The sequence below is a fragment of the Triticum dicoccoides genome, chromosome 6B, assembly GCF_002162155.2.
Source record: "Triticum dicoccoides isolate Atlit2015 ecotype Zavitan chromosome 6B, WEW_v2.0, whole genome shotgun sequence".
In the NCBI taxonomy this organism is placed as follows: Eukaryota; Viridiplantae; Streptophyta; class Magnoliopsida; order Poales; family Poaceae; genus Triticum; species Triticum dicoccoides.
This window is the reverse complement of record NC_041391.1, coordinates 3,446,333-3,464,509: the sequence shown is the minus strand read 5'-3', so window position 1 is coordinate 3,464,509 and position 18,177 is coordinate 3,446,333. Positions and strand designations below refer to the sequence as shown.

General features: G+C 44.7%; 1 long non-coding RNA gene across 1 annotated transcript; it reads right to left on the bottom strand.

The window, feature by feature from the left end:
* Positions 1 to 7,094: 7,094 nt before the first annotated feature.
* LOC119320117 lies at positions 7,095 to 8,723 on the bottom strand. The gene is made up of 4 exons (XR_005154804.1): positions 8,625 to 8,723; positions 7,604 to 8,510; positions 7,439 to 7,523; positions 7,095 to 7,355 (listed from the first exon to the last, which is right to left on the bottom strand). It is a non-coding gene; the product is annotated as an uncharacterized LOC119320117 (long non-coding RNA).
* Between the last annotated feature and the right edge of the window lie 9,454 nt (positions 8,724 to 18,177).

Genomic DNA, 18,177 nt, shown 5'->3' with positions numbered 1-18,177 from the left:
GCGCCTTTTACAAAAAAGGTTCTAACGGACGCTTAGTGGTTGTGTGGATACTAGGAATTATACGTGAGATTTTGGATAACCAATTTTTAGAGGATTTTTAGGAAAACCAGTTTTAGTTAGTTATTCTCTTAAAGTAAGTTTATACTAATTATTGTTTGGGTGAAAAAAAAGGAAAATCAATACGTAGTTGATTGACTGTGTTGCTCCAGTATGGCGTTGTGGGCTATCCTGTGCAGAGCGGACTCAGGTGGCCGATCCTCTTTCCAGTTCCCTCGGCCATGGGAGCAATTTTGCTGGCAGATACTTGCAGCCATGAAAGTCAAAGTAGACGACACATGGAGGTGTTGATCCCATGGAGGGTGACCTGCAGGGGTACAGTGCACTTCGGCTGCCGGTGCATCGCGCTCGTGGTCTGCATCACACGCTTCACCTCCGCCCGCCAGCCTCACCGTTTCCTTTAGCATGGAATCGCCATCAAGGTCTCATGTCGCAGCTTTCACGAGGTGCCCATGGCGGTCTTTTTTTTGTCGCTTGTAGTGACGCGGTCCATGGAAGAGCAGCATATTAGGTCAGCTTGACCGACGCGGCCTCGCTATTCCACATGGCGATGACCATGTCCAGGCCTCAAACAACGAGCCCACCACGGCCGCTACTGCCAGGGCGATGACCCCGTCCAAGCCCCAACCGGCGAGCCCGTCGCGGGCGCTCCCACCATGGTGGTGAGCCGGTGACAACATCCAGGGGCTCCAGGCTCCAACCGGCGAGCCCGCCGTGGCCGCTCTCGGCAGTTTGCCAAAAGGACCAGGAGTCAGCAAGGGAGACAAAAGGAGCAGTCCGCTAGATCAGCAGTCGGCAGCTACCTAGGATACCTCTCACGGTCTCACTCATGATGTCTTAATGGTGGCAATTGCCAAAGGGTGGCATAATCTAGTTAAATACGGTAGTTACCAGTGATAAATATCTTGAAGCAGTCTGCCTAACCTGAGGCCATTAATAGCATTATACCCGTTCATAATGTACCCCTCCTAGCGCACTCTATATAAGTCAGGAGGGGAGCTACGGTTTGTGAATTAAACATGCACACGTTGTACCTCCTTTGATTTCACCTCGTCCCTTATTATTCATCTTTCAACTAATTGTATTTATGATCTTGCCATTACCATTAATTAGGACTTCATGTAAATATCAAGAACTCGTAGATAAATTTTGGGTTCTTCCCCCTCCCTTCTATTTCACCTTGTTCCTTATTATTTCACATGGAATACTAAAATACAAAATTAGAAAGGTACACCAATCATTTGCAATTTTAGAAGTTCACATGATATAATGACACTCACATAGTATAAATGTTTTCATTCACAAACATCTAATGAATCTACGTGTGGTTATTAACACACACACCCCCACCCCCTCACAAGAGTTCGATGTCAATAGGTAGCTGAAAATACAGACACGCGTCGTTGTTGATATTAATTTTCTTATTTTTGTTGAAAAATATTTTCTCTCTATTGAAGAGAGGGTAAAGGGTCAGAAACTCTTGCATTGTCGTAACGACTGCGCTCATCTTGACGAGCTCATTTCCCGATTTCACTAATTTCAATGCTTCTACTCCGTGATGTCTAGAACATGTCTATCATCAAATATACTCTCCCCTGTATAGACACTCACTCTTTAGTTTATTTAAACTCTCCACACAAGCGAAGCAAAACGACGAATACATTTCTTCATATTTTTCTTAAGACATATGAGATTTTCATACTTTTTCTAATGCTTAACATTTTCGCCACTACAGACGCACATCCCAATGCTCCCAGTGTTAGTCATATCTTGCATGATATATATTTGTTGTGTAGGGTCTTTTCAATCAAATTATAAATTTAGAGTGAAATAAAGTTAACATTTTTTTATACTAAACATTTATAATTATTTAAACTTGTAATTATTATAAAATCTTAAGAAGAAATATTTTTATTATTTCATTTGACTATTTAATCATATACCAATGCCTCCAAAGAGTATACTATTTGTTATTGAGTTGTAATGCATATCGCTACAAAATTTGGTTATTTAAAAAAGTTGCCTTTGAACCGAATTTCGATAGATTTATGAATTAATTTTTTCCCCTCTCTTTTTATGTTTGTGTGTGTGTGTGTTTTAATATCATTAACTAGCATGATATATAAATATCTAAGCATACAATCTAGCTAATATCTTAAATTTGATTTCTAGTGTATTATTAGGTAATCATATTTGTTGAATTTCCTAGAGTCTAAATTGAATTTTCACGCTTGCATCAGCCGCCTCTTTTGCTCGACACATGGCCAGGGCGTCGTAAACAGTTTGTCTCCCTTTCTGCCTTATCTCTCCAGCGAAGCACATGAGCCACATGTTTTTCTTCGTCCCCAGGCGCGATCCTTCTCCTATGTTTTCCCCTTCTACTACCAGGTGTTTGGTTCCAGATTGGTAACGCAAACGTAAACGTAATGAGTTTACGGTGTTAAGGTAAACAGAATGGACAAAACTTGAAATTTGTTTGGTTACCTACTGTAACGTCAATCAATACCGGGGTTGCTCAAGAATTCACGCCAGTGAACATGGATAGGCAGGCTGGGAACGGCAGTGGCGAGCCACCGTTGGATATGGCGGCGGAGTACAAGGCCCCGGACGGTAAGAGTACGAGAGCGAGACGCGTGGCCGCTTCCGCCGCCGGCCGGCGAGCGCCGACCTGCCGTCAAGGTGGAAGGCCGAGGCCAGGCGCCGCAGGCATGCTGAGGAGCGATGCGTCGGCGTCGATGCCGCCGTCAGCTGGACAAGACCATGACTGGCACTACAGGCACGTATTCAATGCCGGCGAAGCTTCCTCGCGGCGCATGAGGAAGGAGGAAGGAGGCCGCATAGCTCGTGCGATCGCATCTCGTGCGGAGAAGATATGGTTGTAGCGTTTTCTGTTACAGCTGATTTCCAGCGGTATCGGTTTTGTATTAGGCTGGGATTTGATACCATGTTATCAGATTACAGAGCAAGGGAAACAAACACGATTTAGCGAGACCTGTTAACGATGTAATCAGATTACGTTACAGTAGCGCGAACCAAACACTTCCCGAGTGAATTACAAGAAACATCGACATTGAAGGATTTGCAGGAACCACATGTCTACGGAATTGTGCCCAAAACCATTAATTTTTTGTCAAATTTTCCGCAAAAAACACTAGTTGATGGCTTAGACCATTTTGAGCGTGATTATGACAGATGGGTCCCACAAATGATGACGTGGCATAACGGTTCAAGTTAGACACCGTTAGATGAGGGTTTATCTAAATTTATGAAATAGACCCTATAATTTTAAAAAGATCCTCCTTAGTCACCCCGGGCATAAAAACCGAAGACCGAAAACCGAACCCAAAAAGACCGAGACGAACCCGAAAAGACCGAATTAGAAAAGACCGAATAAGAAACGATCAGCACAAACAAAAGACCAAATTTGTTACGGTCTGTTCGGTCCTGCTGTCTCAAAGACTGAATAGCCCGTAAAGACCGAACTAGTAAAATCCCATACACAAGGGTTTACCAAAGGCCCATCCAGCCAGCCCAAGTCATCACACGATCTCAACCAGCAGCCGATTCACCCTAAACCCTAAGACTGCAAGCAGGTTATTGTGGCCTCAGACTGCAAGCAGGTTATTGGTGACATTACCAAAGGACACAAGGGCCCCTATGGATCGATCATCTCTGAAATAAAGTCCAGATCATCACCGTTCGAATGTAATTTTTCTTTCGAAAGTCTCAAGTTAATTTAGAAGCTCATAAGTTGGCGAGATTTGCTCTTAGATTAGCATATGGGCGTCATGTATGGCTTGGCCAGCCTCATGACCAATCTTCTATCTGACTTTCTGTGGATTTTGAATGAATAAAGGCTTTACCCCTCAAAAAAAAGCAGCCGATTCACTCCCGTTCCCCATTCTCTCCCACGACAAACCCTAGCTGCTGGCCGCTGCTGTGGCCCGATGCCACACCCCCCCGTGAGACAGTGATGACGGCCGCACCAGAGCGCCGCGTGCCCTGGCCGATGAATCCCGACGCCCCGAGCCGCGCTCAGGACCGGTGACGACCACGACCAGCATCCAAGCCGTCAACCACCGTGCCCCGTGCGCCGCGCTACGCCGCCAGCCCCGACACTCGTGCGTCACTCCATTGCCTGACGCGGCCATCCATCCACGACCACCATCTAAGCTGGAGTTCTTCACCATCTTGTCCTCTTCCATGCTGGTCGCCGGCTCGCCGCCTACTGTCCTTTTCAGTGCTCCACCTCGCAGCTGAAGGTGAGCAAGCTACCTCATCTCTCTATGTGCATCAGATTCATTTGTGATGTGCATGCTCTGTACTGTCCAGATTTTGTTCAGATGTTCATGTTCTTAGTGTACAAATTTTGTGATGTTTATGTTCTATGATGTCCTGATTTTGTGATATCCATGTTCTGTGATGCCCAGATTTTGTGTTGCCCATAGGTAAAACTCAGCAAGAAGACATGCTCCTCTGTCTTAGGATTTCATCATTCCACAAAGCCACGTCCACGTCATTGCGTAGTGGAGGCCTGAGATTCTTATGTCCTTGATTGCTGAGATGTGGCCGGCGATTGAGAACCTAGAAGAGTCCAGCAGCAATATGTCGCTGAACGATGGCCGGGCACTTGTAGTCATTGGCGGTGAGGAGCACTCCTCACCGGTAATGGCTGGCTGCTGCTGCACTCGACACATATGCAAGTATAATGTACGCACATGATTAATCCATGTCCATAACGTCAACATTATAGGCATTAGTGGATCATATATGCATTTGCATGACTGAGCCATCTCAGCTAAGCAATGAAGCAAAAGTTCAGGCGCTCATTGCTAAGCCGCTTGCAGACTTGAGTATGAAAAGCAACTGATCGTCAACTACCTGCAGAATGTACTGCACCCGCGAGGAATATACTATCCGTCTCGACGTTTGGTAGCAGTCTAGGGCGGCTGCGGTTGCAGTTGGTAGTAGGGGTGCTGTCAGCAGTATATATAGTGCTGATTTTCTATTTTAAGATTTTCATGTGAATCTTGTTGCTGGTGAAGTGGTGATTATATATACTACTGATTTTCTTTTTTAAGATTTTCATCTGTTGTACTGTTTTCCATGCAGATTGCATACAAATGTTGTTTGAATTTTTCTTATTTACACATGAGCCTCTATACAAACATTTGTTGTCTCTGTACACACATGTACCTCTGTACTCTATGTAGTTTGCTTACGACTATTACCGGAAGTAATATAAATCTGAGTTCTAGCAATTAATTTGGTCTACTTGGTCGGGACCGAAGACCGAATACCGAATAGTGAAGAACCGAAAAGACCGAAATTATTTCGGTCATCAATTATGGAAAACCAAATTTTTGAAAGACCGAAAAGACCGGACCGAACAAACTGAAAAGACCGAACGCCCGGGCCGACTCCTTAGTAAAAAAAATAAAAAAAGCAATCAGGTCCCTCATGAATTCATCTCCCACCGGTCCCGTGGTGGATGCTGGTGGCCACTCCTTCCCGTGCACGACCGGCGAAGCTCCTGCTTGCTCCGGCGGTTGGGCTGATGGGAGGTCTGGCGCAGTCGGTGAGTGGCATGACGTTGTGGATTCGGTGGCGGTTTTGTTTAGGAAGGCGGGGCAATGGAGCTCCGGCGGGGCGGCATGAGCATCATGCGGTGATTGATCTCTGGCTCCGGCGAGGCACCCTCCCTTAGCACGCCTACGCGGGCCGCTGTCGCGCCTCCTCGTCACCTTGCTGGCGCCGATGCAGGTGAGCAGCAAGGGCGGCGGCATCGGCTTGAGCATCGGGCGGCGGCTTTGAACTCCGGCTGCGGCGAGGCAGTCTCGCTCGCCACGCCTACGTGGGCCGAGGAGCGGGGAGCGGGAGGCCGGGGCCGACGCCGGGGAGCAAAGAGGAGGATGAGGTCCGTTCTTGCCGGCGGCTGGGGATGAAGAGGTGGCGGCGGGGGGAGTGGATAAGCCGGCTGGGTAGTGAGCACCGTGGGGGAAGGGGTGATTGGCTATTTTCTATTTTAGGACGAGTTTTTGGCAAAAAAAAAAAAGTCTAATGACGTCTATCCCAAGCCGTTACCCCACGTCAATAAAAGTGGGCTCCACCTGTCATAATCGTCATTAAATGGGCTAAATCAGTCAATTATTTTTTTTTTGCAAAAATTTAGACAAAAAAATAGTGGTTTTGGGCATAGCTACGTAGACTTGTGGTTCCTCCAACCCTAGCCTTCAATGTTGATGTTTCTTGTAATTCACTCAGTAGCACCTGGTGGTTGTGACGTATTACTACGTACTTCATTGTCTATCTAGCATTTTTTTTCCTTTTTGCATGGTAATACGTGTCTCATTCATATCATAAAGATCAAAGTACAAGTCACATATACGATTGGGATATTCGCTTCTGAGCTCAGGCTCAGCTGCTCTTGAAATCTTCATCGTCCGCTAGCATGTGGATGTGTGCTGGGTGATGCATTCCTCTTTGTATATCAGATGTATGGTAAGTAAATAAATCCAGTGCTGGAAGCATTAAATGCAACGAGAGCTGTTAAGATAAAGGCGGAACGGAATTGGGCTCACGGCTCAGGCTTTTTTCTGTGCTAGTTGAGCCGCCTCCGTGCCACGCCTCAGGCCCTCAAGGCAATCTTTTTTCCCCTAACAGACCGCTGCTCCTTATCTAAGCACTACCCACTCACAAGTTAATCAAATGCGGCAACATATATTAATGAGTGACCAGAATTTTTAAATCCAAAACCAAATAACAGTGTAGTCTTTTTTTTCCCACTATTTTACCTCTCCTCACTATCTAAGCACCACCTACGCATAAAGTTAATCACACGCTGCAACATTTATTATTTACTGCCGGTCACAATATCTAAATAAAAAAACAATTTGGGGTTGAGCTAAGAAAGGGGAAAAAAATATTGTACTGTCAAAAAGATGCAACTGTACGCGTACTCCGCCAGTGGGACAAACTAGAGTTAGTCATCACATAAACACTATCAAGTTTTCATTTTGTCTGCAACCTAAAACACACTGTAGGCACAATACAACAATCTGTTGAACATCATGGACAAGGGGAGCAGTGGAAACACAGTTCTTTCCTCTGCTGATATGCTCACGTCGCAAAACAAGCCTGTGTACGGCGTCGTTTCGCTTCCCTGCTGCTCACCTCTTCTCCACCGGAATCAACCTCTTCGGCACCATAGATCACGCGAGATCCATTTGTCCACATCATAGTCAACACCATGGAAGTCGGCCAGCGCGCCAGTGGCACACACACACTGAATCACCTCCCTGGAAATGCAGCCGATTTTGGTTTTCAAACAAATCGTCCGAAGACCAACAGACAACACAACAGTGGTAACATTTCCGCTCACCTCGTGCACGCCATGGCCTTCTTGCTCCAGCATCAAATTCGTGCTCCAAGCGCTCGCTGCAACCCCAAGTTCAAAGTGTCCGGAACTGCAGATGTGCCGCTGTTAAGTAGTAGGTGTTTTCAGGGGAATCGCGTACAAGGAAATGACTTATGATTGTGCGCATACCTGAACCTCTACTCTTGCTCCGGCGACACCGCTGTGCTGTCAGTTACCCCGCCGTCACACTTGCAATGATTCCGCCACCGATGGAAACATCTAAAGTAAAGCTTTTGTCGTACCGAATTCTGAATCCGATCTCCCAGGATTTGTAGAAGCCATATGCCCCGCCCAGTGAATCAAAACTTGGCCTGAGTTCTGGTCTAATTACATTTCCATATTTGCGAATTGACTGATCTAGTGCACTTATCCTACAAGGACCTGGCGTCCTGTCTGGTAGCCCACTACTGAGATGTAACCAGACTTTTTTTAGGCGAACCATTTCTTTACATAATTTTCCAGCTGCAGTAAACAATTACGGACATATTTGACGTCTAAGCACATTTAACAATTAATCATCAGTACCAAGTATCAGCGTCCAGTTAACCAAATCATATCGTCAGGTTGCAGTCGCCCAAAATAAAAATAGTCATGGCTGAGGAGATCCGAAACAAGACATATTCACTTTGACCACAGCCACCCGCACTTGCCTACCCGACTGGCTATTTTAGCTATTCTCTCTTCAACCTTCCTCTAACCTAAAATAGTCGTACCACTCCCCCTTAACATGCACTCATTTTCGGAGATATACAGTTATTACACAGGCAATGGAATTACGCGAAATACCTTTTCGTCCAACCAGGCGGCTCCGGGTTGACCCTGTCAGCTGACTGCGTGGACGCAGTCGGAGATGCCTCCCGACGCCGCTGTTCGACCTCTCCCGCACGGCGCCGCCAACTTGCTGCCCGCATCCAGAGGCAGCATTCGAGTCCGCCGGCACGGCATGGTTGTCTTTATCTGGCGTTAACAATGCCAGAGGGACGGATCTGGATTCACAAGACTGTCAGCGAACTCCTCCCAGAGGGAGAGGGGGGACCTAGAAACATACGGCCATGGCCGACGGCCTCGAATCAGCTTTCTCACATGGTATGTCCACTGACCAAAAAGATCGAGGAATTGCTAGATCTATGCGGAGGAAAGATCCACTTACAGGTCGACGGCATCCAGCAAGAACTCAATTCCAGCATCTCCCATCAGGGATTCGTCGGGGCTTCGAGCAGCCGCCGCATGCCCTTGCATTCGATTCAGGGGAGAGCCGGCTCAGCTGGATTGCTAACGATCCGATCCACGGACCAGAAAGCCCACCTGACCGCGCCGTCCATCCCATACTGTCTGGGCCCACCGTAGTTCCGCCATGTATATCGGCGTATCCCTCCCTTTTAACGATTTGTTTCCGATGTGCCAGCCCAATTTTCTCGCATCCCGAGCAAGGAACTGACGCGAGCGATTTCAGGAGCATATGCGCTCGGGCACCAAATCGCCGCTTTCGTATATGATCGCTACATTATCTAGCATTTCAGACTCGTCGACGTCATCTCGTCGGATTGATCGGTGACCGGCTCTAGCCTTTAGGTGCTTAACGAGTCCTTTTTTCAATTAACTTGGTTCCTATTCCTAATTCCGAATTTTCTAATTAATTATTGGCGGGGATGGTTAATTCATTAGAGATTAGTTCTTACCTCCTTGGTAAAAGATCACATGACATACTATTAGGTGAGTTAGAAGGTTCGTCTGATTGCTAAACATTGACCCATGATCTCCAATTGATATATGCTAGGTATAAATCCAATTTTATTTGGCCACAATAGCACTTGAGAGTGAAGTGTTGGAGAAGATTGATTACGAGGATATAATTGAAGATTTCATATCAAAGAATACTACAAGAATGAGGATGTTCAAATAATTACCAAACGGGAGTTGGATAGGTATGACTTTTTTATATGTCCAATTGTTATGTAAGACATTACATATATACAATATAATTTTTTTCGTAAGATATACTCCCTCCATTCAAAAATACTTGACTAGGGCTGCAGCCCTGCCCTTGGCGGCGGCTAGGGCTGCAGCCGCCAGGGACGAGAGGAACGGCTCCTGTCCATGAAATAATTAAGACATCCCGACGTATATTTTTTCCAATTCCGTCACAGCTAACGGTGTTGGCCTTTTTCTATACAGTGTATAGATCTAATCCGTAACATACCATATAAACACCATCAGACGTCACGCACGGTAACACCAACAGCTGCCGCCTTACCTTCGCCAGACAATTTATGTCTTTTTCTCGAACTTATATACATCTTTCGCTACCAAATGCGTACATGATAAAGATCCCGGATTGATATTTTTAGGACAACGCTAACGCTCACACGTGTGGTGGGAGTCAAACCCACCCACACGCCCTATAACATACAGACTACGCCATGTCACCGCATGCATGCATGTGAAAAACTTTTTGGATTTTCAGTTTTTAAAATATTTTATCTCTTAAATGAAAAATCCGATTGAAGATCCGTTTTCACCATTAAATCCCTCGCGATGATATCTTCAAAACTAGATCTCATATCAAAACTAGAATTAAGAAACCAGACTTGCCATGCACCATAAACTAAAATTGCCATGATACATGCGCTTAAAATTGTCATGGTTCATGCAAAAAAATATTTTCATGGTCAAAGTACTGAAATTGCCATCATCAAAAACTAAAATTGCCATGATCTACAAACTAAAATTGCCACATGACAACTTTAGTTTAAGCACCATGGCAACTACAGTGTAAACATCATGGCAACTTTTGGGCAAAAAAATTTCATCGAAATATATGAACATGGGGTCTAGTTTTGAAGATCTCGTCGAAACGGATTTAATGGTGAAAACGGATTTTTAATTCGCTTTTTAAATTAGGAGATAAAACATTTTTAAGCCAAAAACAAAAAAGATTTATGTTGATGTCATCTGTTCATACGTGGCAAAATGAGTGGTGATGGAGGCGTGTGGGCGATGTGCAAACGCCCACACGTGTGGGTGCTAGTTTTTCCGTATTTTTATGAATATAATTGAGGCTGGCTCGATTGTACAGTGGTTGTCACAGTGCAACTTTAGTATGTGACGCTCGAACACCGTGTTTCTAAGCCGTAGCGAACTACAGGGATTCATGGAAGCACAATGAGAAATTCCTCCGTATGAAAGACCAACAGCAGGTTAACAACTACTCCCTCTGTTCTAAAATAGATGACCCAACTTTATACTAACTTTGTATTAAAGTTAATACAAAGTTAAGTCATCTATTTTGAAACGGAGGGAGTAGATGGCAAACCACACACACAACATGCATTTCACAATTATACACACACGATGCATGTCATGTGTTGGTACATCAAGGTATCGTAGGCGGGTGGTCGTTCCTGCTTTTTTACACTAAAAATTACTATTTACAAATATATAGCTAGTTGTATAGCTAACTTTTTAACAATTAACAAATTAAACTATGTCTATAACCCGCACGAGTATAAGATCATTTGCTATGAACTTTTTTCATTAGTATTGCTAACAAATAAACATCATGACCTTCTTGCGTCAGCATATATCTAACTTTATTATTAAAATATATATTTTTAGTTCTCTTAATTATACTATATAGCATTTTATCGATAGACAGTTTGCTTCCAAATTATTTAATTACTAGCATTTAAACAGTTTGACATTAATATAATACTCAAAGGCATGACACCAGGAGCCTTTTAAATTGACGACACAGCAAATACAGTCAGTACTCGTGATGATGGTCGATCTAGGTAGTCTTGCCTACGTTTTTGTTGATCCAAGAGGGTGTGGCATTTGCGAACGATTTTGTTGGCATTTTTAGTTGTGAAACAGTGGCAGTTTCTTCAGAGCGACACAACAGTTTCAGTCAGAAAAAGAAAAAAATTCGTTTAAAACTGCCAAAGTTTGATCTCGCCTCGGAACTAAAACTTCCATGAAAAAGTTCCCAGATAGGATTTCTGATTAATTAAGTGGGTTTCTGTAGGGATACCTGTCCGTGTCCAGCCAGGCAATCGTTCCTAAAAAGGAAAAACTCCAGCCAGGCAACGAAAGCATATTCGTGTTGCCTACGTAAGGCCGTAAGGGCGAACTCAAATAAATTGGTGGATTGATGACCGGCGGTGGCGGCCTCACACGCGCATGCAGTCTATGTCAACATCGGTGCAGTGGACCGATCTGCCTGACGATCTCCTCCACGTGGTCTACCTCAAGGTCGGCGGCGAAGCGTACGCGGGATTGCTCCACCGCATACGCTTCGCCACCGTATGTAGGTCGTGGCAAGCAGCCGCGATCATGGCGAGGTGTGCAGCTCGGCCCACCCTGCCCTGGCTCATCTTCTGCTCCTTACACGGCGATGATTGCAGGACAATGCGTGCATACTGCCCCGAGGACGGCAGGGTCCTGCACATCCCGCTCAAAGGTGAGGCGCTCGTCGGCAAGCGGCCAGTGGGAGGATACGACGGCGGCTGGGTCGCCGCCCTTGGGGACGACAAGCAGCTTATGGTTGTCAACGTATTCTCCGGTGTTGAGTTGCTCCTCCATGCAAAGAACATGAGGAAAGTCTACTCAGGGTGCAAGGTTGTCTTCTCAAAATCCCCAGCATCAAGTGACTGCATCCTTGCCACCATCACCCCGCAAAACAGGATCGCCCTCTGCAAGATTGGTTGTCGGGCCGATAGATGGACGACAGACATATCTAAGGGGCCCATGCTTATGGACATCGTATTCTACAATGGAAAATTGTATGGCCTCACCTTCTCCCATGACCTGATCAAATTCAACATCGGCGCGAACAAATATGGCAGGCCTCTGCTCACCATTGATGTGGAGTTGCATATCGAGATTGTTAGTGAACCTTTCACATGGTCGACTAACATTGTTGAGCTGCAAGGCAATCTAGCGATGGTACTGGGGAAATTTCCATCACAACACACCAGCCGTGAGCCTTTCTTCAAGGTTTTTGTGTTGGACGATGACTCGATGACAAAGTATGCTCGTAAGTGGGAGGAATTAACGACCTTGGGTGACTCTGCCTTATTTCTAGGGAAAATGTCCATGGCGGTTGACGTGCCGGTGGTTGGGCGCGGCGGGGTGCATAGAAACCACATCTATGCTGACGATATGACATACTTGGCAAGTTTTGAAGGCCATGATAACCGTGTATATCCTATGGAAGATGAAAGTAGCGACAATTTCACACACAGGATCAAATCAGCAGGATCTTATGTAGCAGCTCATGCTCAAAATGGCATCTGGGTACTCCCTCCTAATTTCTAGCCAACCAAGAGTATTCTAGGTAGCATGGGACTTTTAGGGTTTTACTTTATTTCTAGTGTATCTGGTATTGTGGTCACATTTACAATAAATTTCACCTTCTAGATTGTAGAAGCTGTACAGTCTATAATGTCACATTTTACTATGAAATGTAGATGCATTGTTAAAATAGTCATTGGAAAAACTATAGTGGTCGGGATATGTGTGTTAAAATACTAGGATTGCTAATTACCATCATGACTAGTTTCACCTGAATCGTTCCATTTTCTCATATATCAGAAAGGGGCAGAAACCCGAGTTTTTACGATGGGGAGGGGGGTATCAAGGGAGAGGAGGGGGTAGAATCTCACTACTACAAATCCGAATATCACTTAGCAGCCAAATTTCATCATCACTGACTAGTTGATGGTCGGTCAGTGGATCGGGGTTTGCGTTGACTTGCTCATCATAGACCGGCCATCTAGCCGGTCAGTGATGGTGTACTAGTTCGGACCGCCAGGTGGTCGATCATAACGATTCAGTTCACCATTGCATGCATGCACTTTATTTCAGTATGTTACCAGCAATGCAAATCAAATTGTCAGAAAGACATGAACACAATAGACATGCATAATCATTCAGTTGCACATTGTTTTTCATAAGACAATTCTCATGTACATTTACACAATTGACAATTCACAGCCAACAATTCGAGAATAAGATGCACCATGTCTTTCTCCAGTCTTTTTTTTTTGGGAGAGAAGTCTTTGTCCAGTCTTGAGCTAGAATACTACAGTGGCAATAGGAGACGCGAGTGGGCGGACAGCAAGAATCTCAAGGTCAGCGAATGCAAGACATAAGAGCCATAAGGAAATACTTATCTAGATGGGCAAAGCACACCAATTGGATATACAAAAAAAAAGCAATGTCTCCCGAGATTATTGTGTGCGTGCGTTGGTGTTGGATGTGTGCATCTTAGCTATGCAGAGGCCGGATGTTTGCTCATTTGTTTGTATCCTTTTGATGCTTCATTTTCAGTCAATAAAATCCATCCTTTATCGGAAAAAATCTAGTGGTTTAGCCTCTCCTGAACTTGTTGAGCTCTGAAATGCATGTACCTTTGAACTTTTTGTTTGCCCCTCCTAAATGTGAATTGTGTGAGGACTAGCCTTTTTGTTCTGTTTGATAGGTCTAGCAAAAATGCTAAACCGATGGAAACTAAAATGCCAAATGCTTTCAGATTTATCATTTATCCACCTAGTTTAGTCTGAACTATAACATGTTTTTTGATTGAATATACACATCCATCTCCTCATCCAGCAGCTACCATTTTTTGGTGTCATTTAGAGCCTACTGTTTTTTGGTTAGCAACTCAGAGGTACATGGCAATTTTCCATGTCAACTTAAAAGCAGCTCCACTGAGGCAAATTTAACATGCATTTGCACATGCAAGTATAATAGCATTTTTTTAAATTTGTTTTTACCTATCAACTAAGATGTGTTTGGTCATCATGGTAATTTGCAATTACTCCAGTTAGTTCCTAAAATCTATTTTAGATATTGTATGGCGACATTTAGAGATTATATTTTATGGCAAACTCAAATTATACTTTTGCCATGGGAAACTCAAAATTATGTTGCCATGGCAACTCAAATTCCATGGTTGGACAAATTTTATTATTTCTTGCCATGGCAAAAATCATAATATGTTGCCATGGAAACATAACATATGTTGCCATGCAGACTCAACTTCTGTTGCGATGCCAAAGTTAAAAATCTACTTCGCCATGTCAAATTTTCACTTTATCTTGTTGTGGCAATTTTTTACCATCATTGCCATGGCAAATTTAGTTTTAAATACATGGAAAATTTACTTTAACACACATGGCCAATATTACTCTTCTTTGCCAAACCCACAACCATTACCAGATCCAAACCCGAAACCATTGCCGAACCCACAACCAAATCCCAACCCTCAGCCACTACCAGGACCACAGCCTGATCCAAACCCACAACCATTACCAGACTTAAACCCGAAGCCACTACCGGACCCACAGCCAAACCCAAACCCAAAGCCATTACCAGACCCAAATCCACAACCACTGCCAGGCCCACAACCTGATCCGAATGCACCACCAAAACCACCACGTGGGACACAAGCAGAAAAATGAAACAGGGAAGCAAACATCCAAGAGGAACCATTGGCATGAGATGTTCGGGTACATCAACTGTGCCAAACATAGTATCGTCATTACTTATATTGCCGGTTGGATTAAATAAGTGGTGTGTTGTAACCCACCAGCATCAAGTCATGCCATGCAATATAATGTCAAGAAAATTCAAGATTAGGCCATGATGCCCATGTAAATCTTGTGATTGTTTTTATTTACTTTTCTGGCTTCTACGAAGGGTAATGGTATGTGTGTGCTGGTTGTACTATGATTGTGTGATGATATATACTAAAATTTCTACTTTGTACCTTTACTTTTATCATTTTTGACAGGGATTGTGCGGAAAGGATTTACCCCAAGCTTTACATTTGTGCCAATAAGAAAGGTTGGAACTTATTTACAGGGTAAATCTTGGCGTAAATTTAAACTTAAGAGTGAATAAAGGATGATGCAAATTTGTAACATGAGGGGAAACATTTTGCAAAATGAAAGTTTGAGGTATAAAGTGGCAAGGATTCTAATCTGGGCATACATTTGCCACAAGTTACAAATTAGGTGGTAAAATGATGATTAACTATATATATTATATTTAAATTTGGATTTATGGAGAATATTTGCACAAACTACTTTGGGCTTATCTCGCCCAAAAAAGAACTACGTTTTCTATAGATAACACACTATTCGGTCTATTCTCCCCATGCAAGTCTTGCTACAAGTACTCCGTCCATTCCAAAAAAAAATTCAAATTTTTTCATTGTCAAACTATACGAACTTTTACCAAGGTTGTGGAAAATTTTATCAACTTCTTGAAGCACCTCCTCATCCTCTCTTCTCGTAGAAGTGATGTTTTTGCAAAAAGGATTCAGATCTACTATAAAGGTTCACCAGAAGTGTAGAGCATCCCCAACATAATAAAAATCACATCGAAATCCCTAGACCATCAAACAATCACTACCACGAACAGGACGAGCCGCTGTCATCGCTCACCTACCGGAGTCGGCTTGACCTCGATGACGCCCGGGAAGCATTCATGCTCGTGGCCCCAAGGCTCTTGTAATCTTCCTTCATTCCTTCTGCTACTCTAGAATTCGAATCATGTCTATGGCTAACATGGCCGCACACTAGCATCCTATCCTATTGCTAACATGGACCCTAAGAAACCGCGTTTCAGAAAATGGAAAGATATACACATGTACCACGTATATGAGTTTGCCAAAGTGCTCAATATTCCAGCAAGCAAGAAATAAAAAATTGGGACTTGCGTAGTGGATTTTTTGTATTTGTTTCCTGCGAGGAGGATAGCCTTAGCTTTTTCCTGGAGCAATTAGGAGAACCTAGCCCAGAGCATCACACTACATCACGGCAAGAATTATGTGGCATTAAAAAATGCCTTTAAAAGCCCAAATTGCGCCTTGAAAGATGTAAGGAGGCATTTTAGAAAAACGCTAGAGATATTCTCGAAGGGAAATGCCTATATGCAGGCGCTTTTGGAAAATGCCTCCGATGCTCGTATCTTTGAAGGCGTTTTTGGAGGTCGCCTCTGATGATTTTTGAGGGCATTTCTGAAATACGCCTTTGAAACTGCACCTTCATGGGTATACTGAATCATGTGGCAGTCAAGTACCCACTCCACAAACTGACTCAGTGCATGGGCCTGTTCCCGCTTAAGAATTTTTATAACAAAATATGTGGCTCCTCTTTTAAAACAGTCAAAGTTTACCTCCGTAGTCGATATGGGACTAAATAAATGGGTCGTCGATTGACCTGCCGTGCCAGGTTGGAAAGCATTCCCGTCTGTACACTCACAACACAGTGAATCATGTGGCAGTCAGGTACCCACTCCACAAACTGACTCAGTGCATGGGCCTGTTCCCGCTTAAGAATTTTTATAACAGAATATGCGGCTCCTCTTTTAAACCAGTCAAAGTTTACCTCCGGAGTCGATATGGTACTAAATAAATGGCTACTCGAACTAGGAGTGGCTCACGTAATTGAAAAAAAATAAAAAGCGAGCAGCCTGACTCGAAATAGCTACGTCGCGCTTTTACCTGAGGAAAGTTTGCCAACAAGCTACCATCGTTCCTGCTTATCAAGGAAGACTGTTTATATATCGTGTCCATCTAGCCGCACGAGTGGAAGGCCTCACAGGCAAACATATTTGTTACGACTGGGGGTTAACTGAAAATTTGAACCAAGCTTTCGAGGCGTTTTCCTCTAGAACGCCTTCAAAGCTGCATGCTGGCAATTTTTTAAATGCCCCCTATGCTTTGATATAACAGCGTTTTCTCAAAACGCCTCTAAATCTGAAGTAGCGTTTTGCAAAACGCCCCGTAAGCTATTACATATTGCTGCAGTTTCTAGAATGCCATCAATAAAGCATGTTTTGGAGGCGTTCCTCATAAGTGCCGGCTAAGGCCTTGTACAATGGGAGGTGCTTAGAGAGATTGTACAATGGTTGAGAAATAGACGCTACATGAGAGCATCTCTCTAAGCACCTCCCATTGTACAAGGCCTAACAAGGCCCTTTGAAGGCGTTTTGTCCGGAACGCCTTTAAAAGGGAGGTAATCTAAGGCACTTTTTCATTGCCTTATAGAAAGTGCCTTTGTTTCTCAACCATGTTGTAGTGTCAGGAGTCATTTGGCCTCACGCGTCCAGCACCGAGCGCTCGTGCAGACGGCGGTGATGCTGATGTCCACAGAAGCCGTCAAACTCGATTCAAAGTCCTCGAGTCCTCGCTGATCTCTCTTTTGGATCCATTTCACTAGCCATGATTTTGGCGTGAAAAAACAGCAGGCCCGCCGAGTCAGCGACGCGCGGCTCGTCGTCCTCAGAACGCCTCGGTTTCCCGCATGGAATCAATGTCAAGGTTGTCGCCGGTCAGCCTTGCCATTGATTCCTCATCACGGACGGCGCGTCACGGGAGGCGCGGCGACGCCTCTCCTTCCGCCACACGAACACACGACGCGGGGCTGTAAAACCAGTGCCTCTGGCCACACCAGGCCACAACAGCTGCCGAGCTCTGCCTCTCTCCCCGTGCGCAGCCGCCCGCCGACGTTCCTTCCCTCCCCTCTCTCCCCAAGCCCATTCGGTGGCCGCGCGATTCCCAGGCGACACAGCGACGACCAACGGCTTCGGCCGCCACTCGCTCCACGAGTGGGAGGCCTATCTCTTGTTCGAGGCGAACATCCCGGCGCCACCGGACATGCGCGCCGGGCTGACTGGGTGGAGGCTCAGCAACG